Below are 12,872 nucleotides of genomic sequence, written 5' to 3'. Positions count from 1 at the left end.
CCTATAAATAGGGGTCTACATTTTCATTTGTAGAATATCCCAAAACTTCTTCTTTCTTTCTTCAATTAATAAAGAGCTATTCTTTGTGTGGCCGTGGAGTAGGCAAAAATTATCGAACCACGTAAATCTTGTCTTGTCTTGTGCAATTTATTGTTTCTCTCCTAAATATCCTTTTTTTCTATTATCTTGATACTCTTCCTCAACAACTGGTATCAGAGCACAGACAGTGTAATTCTGGTAGAAAAGTATAGTATTGGTACAGGTACTATTCACAAGAACAGTGCGACACTATTGATCATCGTTCCTATTCACAAGCACTATTCACATAAATTATTTTTGTGAAAAATGGCATCGGAAGAAGGGAAGGTTAAGATTGATAAGTTCAATGGCAAAGATTTTGGATTTTGGAAAATGCAAATAGAGGATTATTTGTACCAGAAAAATTTACACTTACCTCTGACCGAGGTGAAACCGAAGACTATGGCCAAAGCAGATTGGGATCTATTAGATCGCCAAGCTCTTGGTGTTTGACGCTAATACGAAATGTGGCATTTAACATCATTAACGAGAAGACCACTGCAGGCCTGATGAAGGCATAATCAAATATGTACGAGAAGTCATCTTCTTCAAATAAAGTCTATTTGATGCGTCGATTTTTCAAATTAAAGATGACAGAAAGTGGATCAGTCACGGAGCATATCAATGAGTTTAATATAATATTAACTCAGTTGAGTTCTGTTAATATAACAATTGATGATGAAATCAGGGCATTGATTCTACTATCATCTCTACCGGAGAATTGGTCTGCAACAGTAATTGCAGTTAGCAGTTCATCAGGAAGTACCAAACTCAAATAGAGTGATATTAGAGACTTGGTTCTAAGCAAAAATATTCGCCGAAGAGAATCAAGTGATTCCCCAGGATCTGCTTTTAATACCGAAAGCAGGGGGAGAATCAACCAAAGAGGACAGAGTTACGATCGTGGCAGATCAAAGTCAAGGAGAAGAGGACAATCCAAAAATCGCAAGGACATTACTTGTTGGAATTGCGATAAAAAGGGTAACTACAGTAGTCAATGTAGAGAACCAAAGAAGAAGAAGGAACAAAATTCAGTAAATGTAATTGCTGAACAAGTTGGTGATGCACTAATTTGTTGTGCAGACAGTCCAGTCGAATCTTGGATTCTGGACTCAGGTGAATCCTTTCACTCTACATCATTTAAAGAATTATTGCATAATTATATTGCTGGAAAATTTGGGAAAGTTTATCTAGCAGACGACGAACCTCTCGACATTGCCGGAAAAAGGTGAAGTTCATATAAAGACTTCACAAGACACGCTATGGAAATTGCAAAATGTACGACATGTTCCTAGCCTCAAGAAAAATCTGACATATATGGGTTAGATTTACGATGAAGGATATACAACAACATTCGGCAATGGATCGTGGAAGATAACCAAAGGGAATTTGGTTGTGGCACGAGGCTTCAAAAGGGGAACACTGTATGCAACTGCAATAGAAAGAGATACTATAGCAACAGTTGATCATGGTCGTGATACAACATTGTGGCACCGGAGGCTCGGGCATATGAGTGAGAAGGGAATGAAGCTTTTGGCATCCAAAGAGAAGTTGTCAAACCTAAAACATGTTGAATTAGGTTTGTGCGAAGATTGCATTTACGGGAAACAAAAGAGAGTTAGTTTCTCAAATGTGGGAAGGACGCCAAATAAAGAGAAGCTGGAACTAGTGCATACAGATGTGTGGAGACCAGCTCCTGTAACTTCTCTAGGAGGCTCACGCTATTATGTCACTTTCATTGATGAGTCCATAAGAAAGGTATGGGTTTATTTTCTAAAAAATAAATCTGAATGTTTGTTACCTTTAAAAGATGGAAAGCTGAAGTTGAAAATCAGACAAGTCTAAAGTTAAAATGTCTGAAGTCTGACAATGGATGAGAGTATGATAGCCAAGAGTTCAAAGCATTTTGCTTGGAGAATGGGATCAGAATGATCAAGACAGTTCCTGGAACACCGGAACAAAATGGTGTTGCTGAGAGGATGAATAGAACCCTGAATGAACGAACCAGAAGTATGAGAATACATTCTGGATTGCCGAAGTATTTTTGGGCTGAGGCTGTTAACACGGCAGCTTAACTCATAAATAGGGGACCCTCTGTACCGCTGAATTTTGAAATTTCTGAGGAGGTATGGACAGGAAAGGAGGTAACTCTCTCACATCTGAAATTTTTTGGTTGTGTTGCTTATGTGCATGTAAACTCTAATGATAGAGATAAGTTTGATCCTAAAGCAAAGAAATATTTCTTTATTGGCTATGGTGATGATAATTTTGGTTATCGGTTTTGGGATGATAATAATAGAAATATCCTAAGACACAAGAATGTCATATTTAATGAAAATGTGATGTACAAGGACAAGCTTGAAGTAGAACCAACCAACACCAGCAAACAGACAATGTCTGAAACAGTTGAGTTAAAAGAAATCTCAGAAAATGAAGTGGCTAGAGGGATTACAACTGATTCTAAAATTGAAGATGAAGAACCAGAAGTCGAATTTGAAGAAGAACTAGAAGCCGAACCTGAATCAGAACCAAAACCGGAACCAGAGATAGAATCAAATGCAGAACCAAATCTGGAATCAGGACCTCAATCAAATTCAGATTCTGTTACTCATGAACCTACATTGAGGTGATCTAAAAGAGTCATGAATGCTCTAGATAGGTTAACTCTCTCTCTTTACTATTTACTTCTTACCGATACTGGAGAACCAGAGCATTTTGTTGAAGCAATGCAAGTGATAGACTCTGATAAGTGGAAGCTAGCCATGAAAGAAGAGATGAATTCTCTTCAAAAGAATAAAACATGGATACTTACGGAGTTACTAAAAGGAAAGAAGGCATTGCAGAAAAAGTGGGTGTATAGAGTCAAGGAAGAGCATGATGGTAAGAAGAGATACAAAGCACGATTAGTAGTAAAAGGCTTTCAGCAGAAGGAAGGAATTGACTACACCGAGATCTTCTCTCCTGTAGTCAAATTAACTACTATCAGGTTGGTGCTAAGTATCGTAGCTACAGAAAATTTGCATTTGGAGTAGCTAGATGTTAAAACTGCTTTCTTGCATGGTGACCTTGAAGAAGACATCTACATGAAGCAACCTGAAGGTTTTCAAGTTTCTGGAAAAGAAAACCTTGTGTGTAAGTTGAAGAAGAGTTTGTATGGTTTGAAACAAGCTCCCCAACAATGGTACAAGAAATTTGATGGATTCATGCATAAAAATGGTTTCACATGATGTGAGATGGACCATTGCTGTTATCTCAAAAATCTTGATGAATCCTATATCATTTTATTGTTGTACGTTGATGATATGCTAATTGCAGGATCTAGCATAAATGAGATCAACTTGGTTAAGCAACAACTGGCGGAGGAGTTTGAAATGAAAGACTTAGGACCAACTAAGCAAATGCTTGGGATGAGGATTAGCAGAAACAGGTCAAAAGGAACCTTAAAGTTGTCTCAATAAAAGTACATACAGAAGGTACTAAGCAGGTTCAGTTTTCATGATGCAAAAACCAGAAGCACTCCACTTGGAAGCCATCTAAATTTGTCAAAGGACCAATCACCTAAGACAGATGAAGAAAGGAAGTACATGTCCAAAGTTTTGTATGCTTCAGCAGTAGGAAGTTTGATGTATTCTATGGTTTGCACTAGACCTGACATAGCCCATGCAGTTGGAGTTGTCAGTAGATATATGTCAGATCAAGGAAAGGAGCATTGGGAAGGTGTCAAATGGATATTGCGATATCTCAAAGGCACCTCAGTTATGGCACTTTGTTTTTAAAAGAGCAATATTATCTTACAAGGTTTTGCTGAAGCAAATTTAGGCGGCAATCTGGATAGTCAAAAAAGTACCTCGGGCTACGTGTTCACCTTGGGTGGTACTGTTGTTAGTTGGATGTCCAGACTTCAGAAAAGTATTTCTCTATCTACCACTGAAGAAAAGTACATGGCAATCTCAGAAGCTGGAAAAGAGATGATTTGGCTCAAGAATTTTCTTATAGAGCTAGGTAAAGAGCAGGACAATTGTGAGCTTTTCAACGATAACCAGTGTGTAATTCATCTTGCCAAGAATCCAGTGTTTCATGCAAGATCGAAGCATATCCAGTTGAGGTATCATCATATCCAAGAGTTGATAAATGAAGGAACTCTTTCCCTATAGAAGATACCAGGATCAAAGAACCCGTCAGACATGTTAACCAAAGTTGTCGGTGTTGACAAACTGAGGTTGTGCACTGCCTCAGTTAGCCTTCAAGACTGATAGAGTGAAGGCGCCACCAGAGAATAGCAAATCTTTCTTTATTTTCTTTCTTGATGTAACATAGGTTTGAGGGGGAGATTGATAGGACCAAACCTATTGTTGTATGTTAAAGTAGACAAAATAAAAGAAAGAAAAATCAAAAAGAGATGAAATATGATATAAGCGCTTACATCGATATTCTTGTGATGTAAGCGCTTACCTCAGCATTCTTATGATGTAAGCGCTTACATCGACATTCTTATGATGTAAGCGCTTACCTCGGCAGGGCATTCAAATGTCTATAAATAGGGGTCTACATTTTCATTTATAGAACATCCCAAAACTTCTTCTTTCTCTCTTCAATTAATAAAGAGCTATTCTTTATATGGCCGTGGAGTAGGTGAAAATTGCCGAACCACGTAAATCTTGTCTTGTCTTGTCTTGTCTTGTGCAATTTATTGTTTCTCTCCTAAATATCCTTTTCTTTCTATTATCTTGACACGCTTCCTCAACAAGGTTGTCGCCTCCGATTCTGTCATCACAGGTATTGTCCTGGTTTCTCATAGAGATGCATCGGTTCTATTCGATCCAGGCTCCACTTATTTTTATGTGTCTTCTTATTTTGCTCCGCATTTGGGCATATCTTGAGATTCTTTCAATTCCCCTGTTTATGTTTCAAATCCTATGGGGGATTCTCTTGTTGTAGACCGCGTTTATCGGTCGTGTTTGTTCAGAGAATTATATGGGGATTAATCATGATGTCTATGTGAATATACTCATATAGGTTAGAAATAATTTTCATAGTTTCACCACCATGCAATATTATAATTACAGCCATCATCGTCTTATTCATCTCTTACTCACCCATCATAGTTTAGTGGATACCTTTTGATGGAATGAGACTACCCTCTATTTCATACGAGACTATCTATAGTCATTTTTCTTAAGTGTATTATCGAATTTTTTAAGACATGTTAGCACAATTATTATAAGTGTTTCTAAATTTTTTTGAATAGTGTATTATCTTGGCTCAGTCTGCCACGATAGAGCTTTTTAAAAATTGGAATTAATTTTGTAGTTTTGTTTCCCCGATCTTGTATTTTTCTTCACCAATTTTTGAACTTTTGGAAAAAGGAATTTCTTTTTGATTAGTAGAATTTTTTTTTCTTGGGTAACTATTTTTTATGCTAAGCTCCTACCAAGAACAACATAGGTGTTTCACTGTTACTTATGACGCAAATCACCAACCTTGTAGTTCGAGGGACTCTACCATTAAAGCAACCTTCCCTAGGAAGTTGAATATCCCCCCCCCTCCCACCACGTTTCTTAAATGCATTTCTTCAAATGATGTAAGACATATTTGATTATTCTTTTTGTCCCTAAAGAATTGCAGATCAGATAAGAAGCCAAGCAATTAGTGGATTAAAAAAGCCAAGAGCTTCTCAAATAGGTACTATTTATTAGATGCTTCTTAACTCTATAGGAATTTATAATTGAGATTGACTATCTATTTGACTCATGATTCTTGTGTTATATGTTCCATCCTATGAAAATGTTTTGAATAGCTTTTATATATGTATTATGTGATAAAAGGATGTTATCAGTTTGGTAATCAGATTATTCTCCCTGTAGGTAAAGGATTTTCTATTGGAAAAATATTTTTAGGGTAGATTGAATCTATTCAAATCACCAAGTTGAGGTACAAATGTTACTAGTTACCACCATCATGCTCAACATACGATAACCAGCTAATTTATAATTCTTATTATGTTGGATATGGCTCAAACTCTCTGAAATTAATTGAAGGCATGCAATGCCAGATATCTTGATTATTACCTAGTATAATTAGATTTGTTACAACATAAAGTGTCAAATGTGATCTTACATTGGTATTTGTTTTGCATTTAAATTTGTGTTAGCTAAATTAAGTGTTTTTGTTTCTTTAAAGATGTGCTTGTTTGCTATTGTTGTGCTAGCTTTTCCTAAATGCTTCTAGTAATCATTGATTACATGATTAAACTTGAGCATTGATGATCTATAATTGTAGTGTACTACAAATTGAGTTGTCGAGGACATCCATGGTGCTATATGTGTGTCATTGAAAAACAAAATTGAAAAGATGAAGTTTCTAGAGCAATTTATAGACTAACTTGAGGAACCAGCTTATTTTTTGGCCTGAGTGTACAAAGTGCGGATTAGTAAACTTTATCAATTGATCATTCTCTTAATTGATTTGGATATGATGAATAAAAGGTTTAACAATTGTGAATTTTTTTAAATGAGCATTCTCTTTATATCATATTTCATCTTTTGACACATTTATATTGTTATTTCAGGTCGTACTATAATGATGCTTGAAAATGTAGCATATGGAAGATTTTAATACAATGATATTTGCAAAAATTATTCCATCCTCCTTGATTGTTACCTTCCCAATAGCTTGGATTATTGCCACTCCAATTGCCTTGGTTATTTTGACCATTCTAATTTCCTTGATTGTTGTGATTGTTCCAATTCCCTTGGTTATTTTGATTGTTCTAATTATCTTGATTGCTTGAATTCCAATTCCCTTGATTTCCTTGTGGTTACCATTGTTGTTGATTTGGGACTTGATTGTTGTTTCTTTGCTATTAGAAGTTGTCCACATATTGTACTTCCTCCTCTTGTTCGTTGTATTATCCATTTTGATCAAATCCACTATCATCTTGCACATAATTTTTAACTCAGTTTTGCACTTGAGGATCCTTTTTCCTTCTCTTGTTTACCATATACTAACTCCTTCCATTGTGTTTACTTGCTTGGGACCTTGCACTTGTTGAAGTTGAGCTTTGGCTACTTGATTCATTGTGGTGGTCAACTCGGTAATTGCTTGTCCATGATCATGTAATTCTTAATGCAGGTGAATCACATTTGGATCGCCTTGAGGAACGTTTGCTCTACTTTGCCATGCCGATGAAGTATCTGCCATTTCATGAAGAATCTCACAAGCTTCCGCATACGGCATTGCCATGAAATTACCACCGACAAGTTGGTTGACCACGCATTGATCGGTAGTATTGATCCCCCTGTAGAAAGTTTGTTGAATCATAGCTTCTGTCATGTTATTGTTCGAGCACTCTTTCACTATAGTACGGTACATCTCCCAAATCTCATGCAAAGGCTCATTGGGTTCTTGTTTGAAAGCTAGAATCTCATCCCTAAGCGTTGGCATATGCCCAGGAGAAAAGAACTTGGAAATAAATTTCTCGCAATTTATCTCATGTATGGATAGAATGATTTGACAACCTCTTTAACCAATCCAAAGCCTTCCCCCGTAGAGAGAAAGGGAATAGCCTCAATCTTAAAGTATCCTTGGAGACGTTTTTCTGTTTACTCCCCCAGTAAGTGTCAAAAAACCCTTTCAAGTGCTTATACGCATTTTGATTCGGAGCCCCAGTGAAGAATCCTCGTTGTTCCAACAACGTAAGCATAACATTTGTGACTTAAAAATTTCCCACCCTAATGCGGGGCGGGACTATGGCACTTGAATATCCTTCATTTGGCAACACCCGGTGTGCCACCGTACATGGAGGAGGTGGGGGTGAAACAGGAACGTTGTCTTGAGGCGGCCGGCCTCATCTATTTGCTTGATGTTCAAGGGAACCTCATCAACTTGGCCATCATCCCTGTCATCCCCCAATAGCACGTTTTCAAGTGGATCATTGTTGTTGAGAGTCATTGTATCAACTATAATTGTTTCACCAAAAAGATTAGTAACCCCGAAGGAAAAGAAGACAAATCACACACAAATCAAATATATAGCTAAATCCATTTTTAGCTGCCTGGCAATGGCACCAAAATTGATGTCGCCCAATTTCACACCTCAAATTGGGATTGTGAAGCGGTCGATGCAATTATAATTACCCAACTAGGGGTCAGGATCGATTTCACAGGGAACATAAATGGGATTAGTGATATATATTTTGACTAAGAGCGTAAGGTGTCTAAGTTGCAGTTCCACAAACTTTGTTTTGATTCTACTTCTAAATTATGCTACGGTGTGTAAATATAAAATATGAAACTAGAGAATAATATTTTTGTTATTGTTTTTCAAATATATAAAAGGTCTGGGGTTATGACTTCCACCTATATGGTTGCCTAATGGGTTGTGGGCTTTAGAGCGGGTTTCGTTGGTTGGGGCATAATATAGCAACCAACACACAATTACTAGAGCTGTCAGAACGGGTTGGCTCAGCCCAAGCCTCATGGACTTTTAAATTTGATGGGCTAGGACAGGCCGTCCCGCCATATGAATGGGCCTTAAAATGGTCAACCCAACCCAACCCTAAGAGGGCCACGGGCTGGGGAGGGCCGGCCTTTCAATTTTTTTAGAAAAAAAAATCTTTAAATCCTTATATTTTTTTTGTCACGTACTCGATTAAATATCTAAAAAACTTATTTTTGCTTAGAGCTTACAAAAAGCTTGATATTTGACGAGGAATCTCGTAATTAAAATGTAAATTCTCTATATCTCTAGTTCTTCTTTTTTACAGTTACATGAACTTTTCTTTCATTTTTCTTAGATTCAGGAATTGCTTTAATAAATTTATATCCTGAGATTTTTTTATTTAGGATTAACATCATTTGTTTATTTCATCATTATAGTCCATAAAAATTTTAAAATTTCTGAAATTTGCTAGTGGTCAATTTTTTTTATTTAAAATTGATCTTTTTCTATACTGAAAAATACTTTAAATATTTAATAATATAATAAGTAATCCAAACTGATCATTGGCCACTTAAAGTAATATCTTTTGAAAAAATATAATTATTGACCACCTAAAACCTTTCGAGTTCGTTATTAATTAAGCAAAAGAAAAACTAATTTTCTCATAGCATGTCAAAAATCTAAATTCTAGTTGATATGGAAGGTTAAATGGGCAATCTAGGATTGGGGAATATGGATTATAGTAAATACTTTTTTTAGTTTTACTTTTTATATATTTAATAGTTAATTAATTTAGATTTAATTATTTTTTGGCCCACGTGCCGGCTCAGGACTAGCCTCGGTCAAGCCTCAAAGGCCAGCCGGCTGACTTGGGCCGGGCTTATAAGACTCAGCTTTAAATGGGTTCAAAAAAATTCTAGCCCAATCCTACCCAAGTAGCAGGCTGGGTTAGGCTAGCTTCACGGGCCAAACCCATTTTGACGGCTCTAACAATTACCCACTCAATACCTCTAGGTAATAGAGTGGTTTTTCCTAATTTGACTTTCTTAAGTCCAAATGGGTAATTCAAAAAACAGTTGATAGATGCTTAAGTCGGGTTTTACTATCTCTAGATCCAACCCTTTAATTGGGACTATCAATTTCTTGAGTTCACCCCAATTTTTTGTTAGCTAAGTTTTGCTAGACTCAATTTCCCTTTCTCAAGTAGAGGCTAAGTTAAATAGGCTTGAACCAATATTTTCAACCATTAATTCAACAATTAAAGCAAGAACTAGGCTAAATATTACACATTCAACCATAAATAAGCCCTAAATTAAACACCTATTAGGTACCCACACTAGGGTTGGGTTACAACCCTTGCTAGAAATTCAGTTACTCATAGATAAAAATAAAGAAATTAAAGAAGTAATGATAATTAAACTCATATTGCAAAATTAAAAGACAAAAATCTAATATTTAATCACTAAAGTAAGTTAAAGTTACTAAAACTAGTAAAGAAAAACGGCTACAAGCTTTCTAAAGTTCTAACTTAACCTAAATTTGACAAAAAGAACTATTTATACCCAGCTAAAATTATCGGACAAAATTACCCCTATTGAGGTTCTGCGGCTGCACAATTCTGTGTGTGGTCTGCACTTTGAAGCTGATTTGACGGGATGGACTTTTGTGGTCGCACAATTCTGGGTTGCGACCGCACTTCTTCAGATTCTGCGAACCGCACATTTCTGAGTGCGGTCGCAATCTTGAACTTGAGCTTGACATAAGAGACTTTTGCGGACCATATATTTCTGAGTGCGGACGCACTTTTGAATTCTGTGGCTGCACAATAATAGCGCGGTCCGCACTTTTTCATGGACCCAGACTCCCATATCTCTGAACCTCATCTTCTGCGGCCACACAATAATTGTGCGGTCCGCACTTTGCAACGGAAATCTGTCATAGGTTCTTCATGGTCTACAACTGCACTCAATATTGTGCGGTCCACACTTTGCTCTTTTTGCTTTGTGTTAGTCTTTGCTCAAAATTTCTCCTTCTTAAGTTGATTTTCATCTCTTTGACTCATATTCCAACACTCCTGCAAAAAAGCATATTTCATCAGTTTTCGAGAATACCTTTAAGCAATTTTGAGCTAAAACAAAAGAAAATGAGCACAAATAAGTAGTCAAAATCCCTACTTATCAACTCCCCCAAACTTAAGCTTTTGATTGTCCTTAAGAAAATAAGATAATTCTCACCTCCACAAGAAAAGAACTATTTCATCTAGACCAAGGTAAATCAAACACACATCAATTGGGACCAACAATTACCCACAACACTTATGAATTATCAACAAGGCAATGATTTGATATTTTAAGTACAATAGCTCAAATGTGACACTAGAGCATCAAGAGTTGACTTTATTCATCAAGGAAGCTCGCTCTTTTATGTGGGTCATTGTGAATCTCAAACTCCTCCTCCTCTACTCTCCGTTAGCATATCTCACTTAAGAATGTAGCACTCAATTCAAAAGTTAACCAGGATTGGTTCCCAATATGGTTAACTTATTCCCATTAATTTGATGTTGTATGATTCAATCTGTGTTCATGAGATTTGTTGTTTGAATTTGTTTAGAAATGGGTCATATTTGTTGTATTTTGGTTAGAATTGATTAGGTGAATTGGTTATAGCTGATGGGGGTAGATTGGTAAATTGCAGTACGTTCAGGGATAAAATGGTAATTTCAGTAAGGTTGGAGGGGTATTTTTGGAATTGAACATTTGAACAATTATTTAATCTAAGTGCTCTGTCCATTAGGCATTAATAATATTAAAATAATACATTGTGGGGGATAAGACACAAGTTAGTGGGGAGGTGATATAATTGTTTAATATAGTGGGGGACAAGACATAAGTTAGTGGGGATGTGATAATATGATTATTTAGGTTAAGCATGGGGGACAAGATATAATGGAGTGGGGTTGATATATTTGTTTAATGTAGTGGGGGACAAAACATGTAGGCATGGGGGACAAGGGAATTAAATAAGAAAAACATTAAGTAGTGGGGACAAGACATGCCATTAGGGGAATATTTCGGGTTAGTGGTTCAAGACAAGAGTCTTGCTATAAATAACAGTCATTTTTGACATAGAGAGGGGAGATTTTTGAGAAGCTTTTTTAGGAGGACATTTTAAAAAGGTTTTTTTTAGAGAAATGATTATTTTATTTTCAAAGTTTTTATGGATATTTACAAAATAAAGACATCTAAAGAGCAATTTTTTCTGGATTTTTATTTCTGATATGTTTTTGGAAAAATACTTCAGAATGAAGGAAACCTGTATTTTAGATTTTGATTTTTATTGATTTTTTCTTCTTCTTTTTTTGTATGAAAGATATTAGAAAGAAGGAAACCATTTTTTTTTTTGAGTTTAAAAACACCTTTTTTTGTAAAAAATTTTAGGAAATATTTTCAAAGAAGGGACTGGAAGAAAATATTTTTGGATTATTTTTGAAAATTGGGGTCGGAACCGATGAGCTTTGCCTACGTATATCACATCCGGTGAGAATCAGACCCGCGTAGTTCTGTCCGATCAGGCGTAGAGGAAATAAACTAACCCTTTTTTTCTGAATAAAATACTTACAAAGAAAAGGAGAAAATATTTTTGGATTTCGATTTTTTTTATTTGTTTTTTTTCTTCTTATTTTTTATTTTTGAAAAGAAACGACGACTAAAGAAATATTTTTCTTTGAATTTTAACTTCTTTTCACTCTTTTTTTATTTTTTGAAATTTCGAAAAATCTTCTAAGGAAGTATTTGGACTATTAGTCTGAATTTATGAAAGAGATACTACAAAAGAAAAATATTTTTTGAATTTTGAATTTCCCTTTTTTTTTAATTTTTAAACAAATACTTTTTTTTGGATTTTGAAAGTGATTACAAGGAAATATTTTTTTTTTTGTATTATATATGTTTGTTTTTTTTAATAAATCAAACTAAAAGACAAAAATTGTTTTCATTGTTTTATAAGAATATTTCGGCGAGGTTTTGACACTACTTGGACATTGGTTTTATTTTTCTAAAAATAAGTAGTTATCTCCCTACACTGCTTTTTCTTTTCCTTTTTTCAAAAAATTTCTCGATTTCAGAAACCGGTCAGCATTCAGATCTTAAACAAATAAATGCGCAAAACAAACGGGATGCAGCAAGATGGTCTTTTCATTTCGGGTTGCTTGTCCTAGACGGACCCAAACCCTGTGTTGAGTCCCCTATGTAAATGCAACATGATGCAAATAAGCGTTCCTACTAGGGATCCGACATGAGGTTTTGTTATACTAGGTTCATCCTGGGTATTTGTTCTAGACTGTGTACCCGAGCGGA

The 12,872-nt window shown here is 35.7% G+C and overlaps 1 long non-coding RNA gene across 1 annotated transcript; it reads left to right on the top strand.

Annotated features, from left to right (window-relative positions):
- Window positions 1–4,661: 4,661 nt before the first annotated feature.
- Window positions 4,662–8,604, top strand: LOC142164799 (uncharacterized). Its single transcript, XR_012695838.1, has 3 exons — window positions 4,662–4,854; window positions 5,696–5,760; window positions 7,210–8,604. It is a non-coding gene; the product is annotated as an uncharacterized LOC142164799 (long non-coding RNA).
- Window positions 8,605–12,872: the final 4,268 nt, after the last annotated feature.

The sequence above is a fragment of the Nicotiana tabacum genome, chromosome 10, assembly GCF_000715075.1.
Source record: "Nicotiana tabacum cultivar K326 chromosome 10, ASM71507v2, whole genome shotgun sequence".
NCBI classification, from domain to species: Eukaryota; Viridiplantae; Streptophyta; class Magnoliopsida; order Solanales; family Solanaceae; genus Nicotiana; species Nicotiana tabacum.
This window is presented reverse-complemented; position numbering and strand designations above follow the sequence as displayed.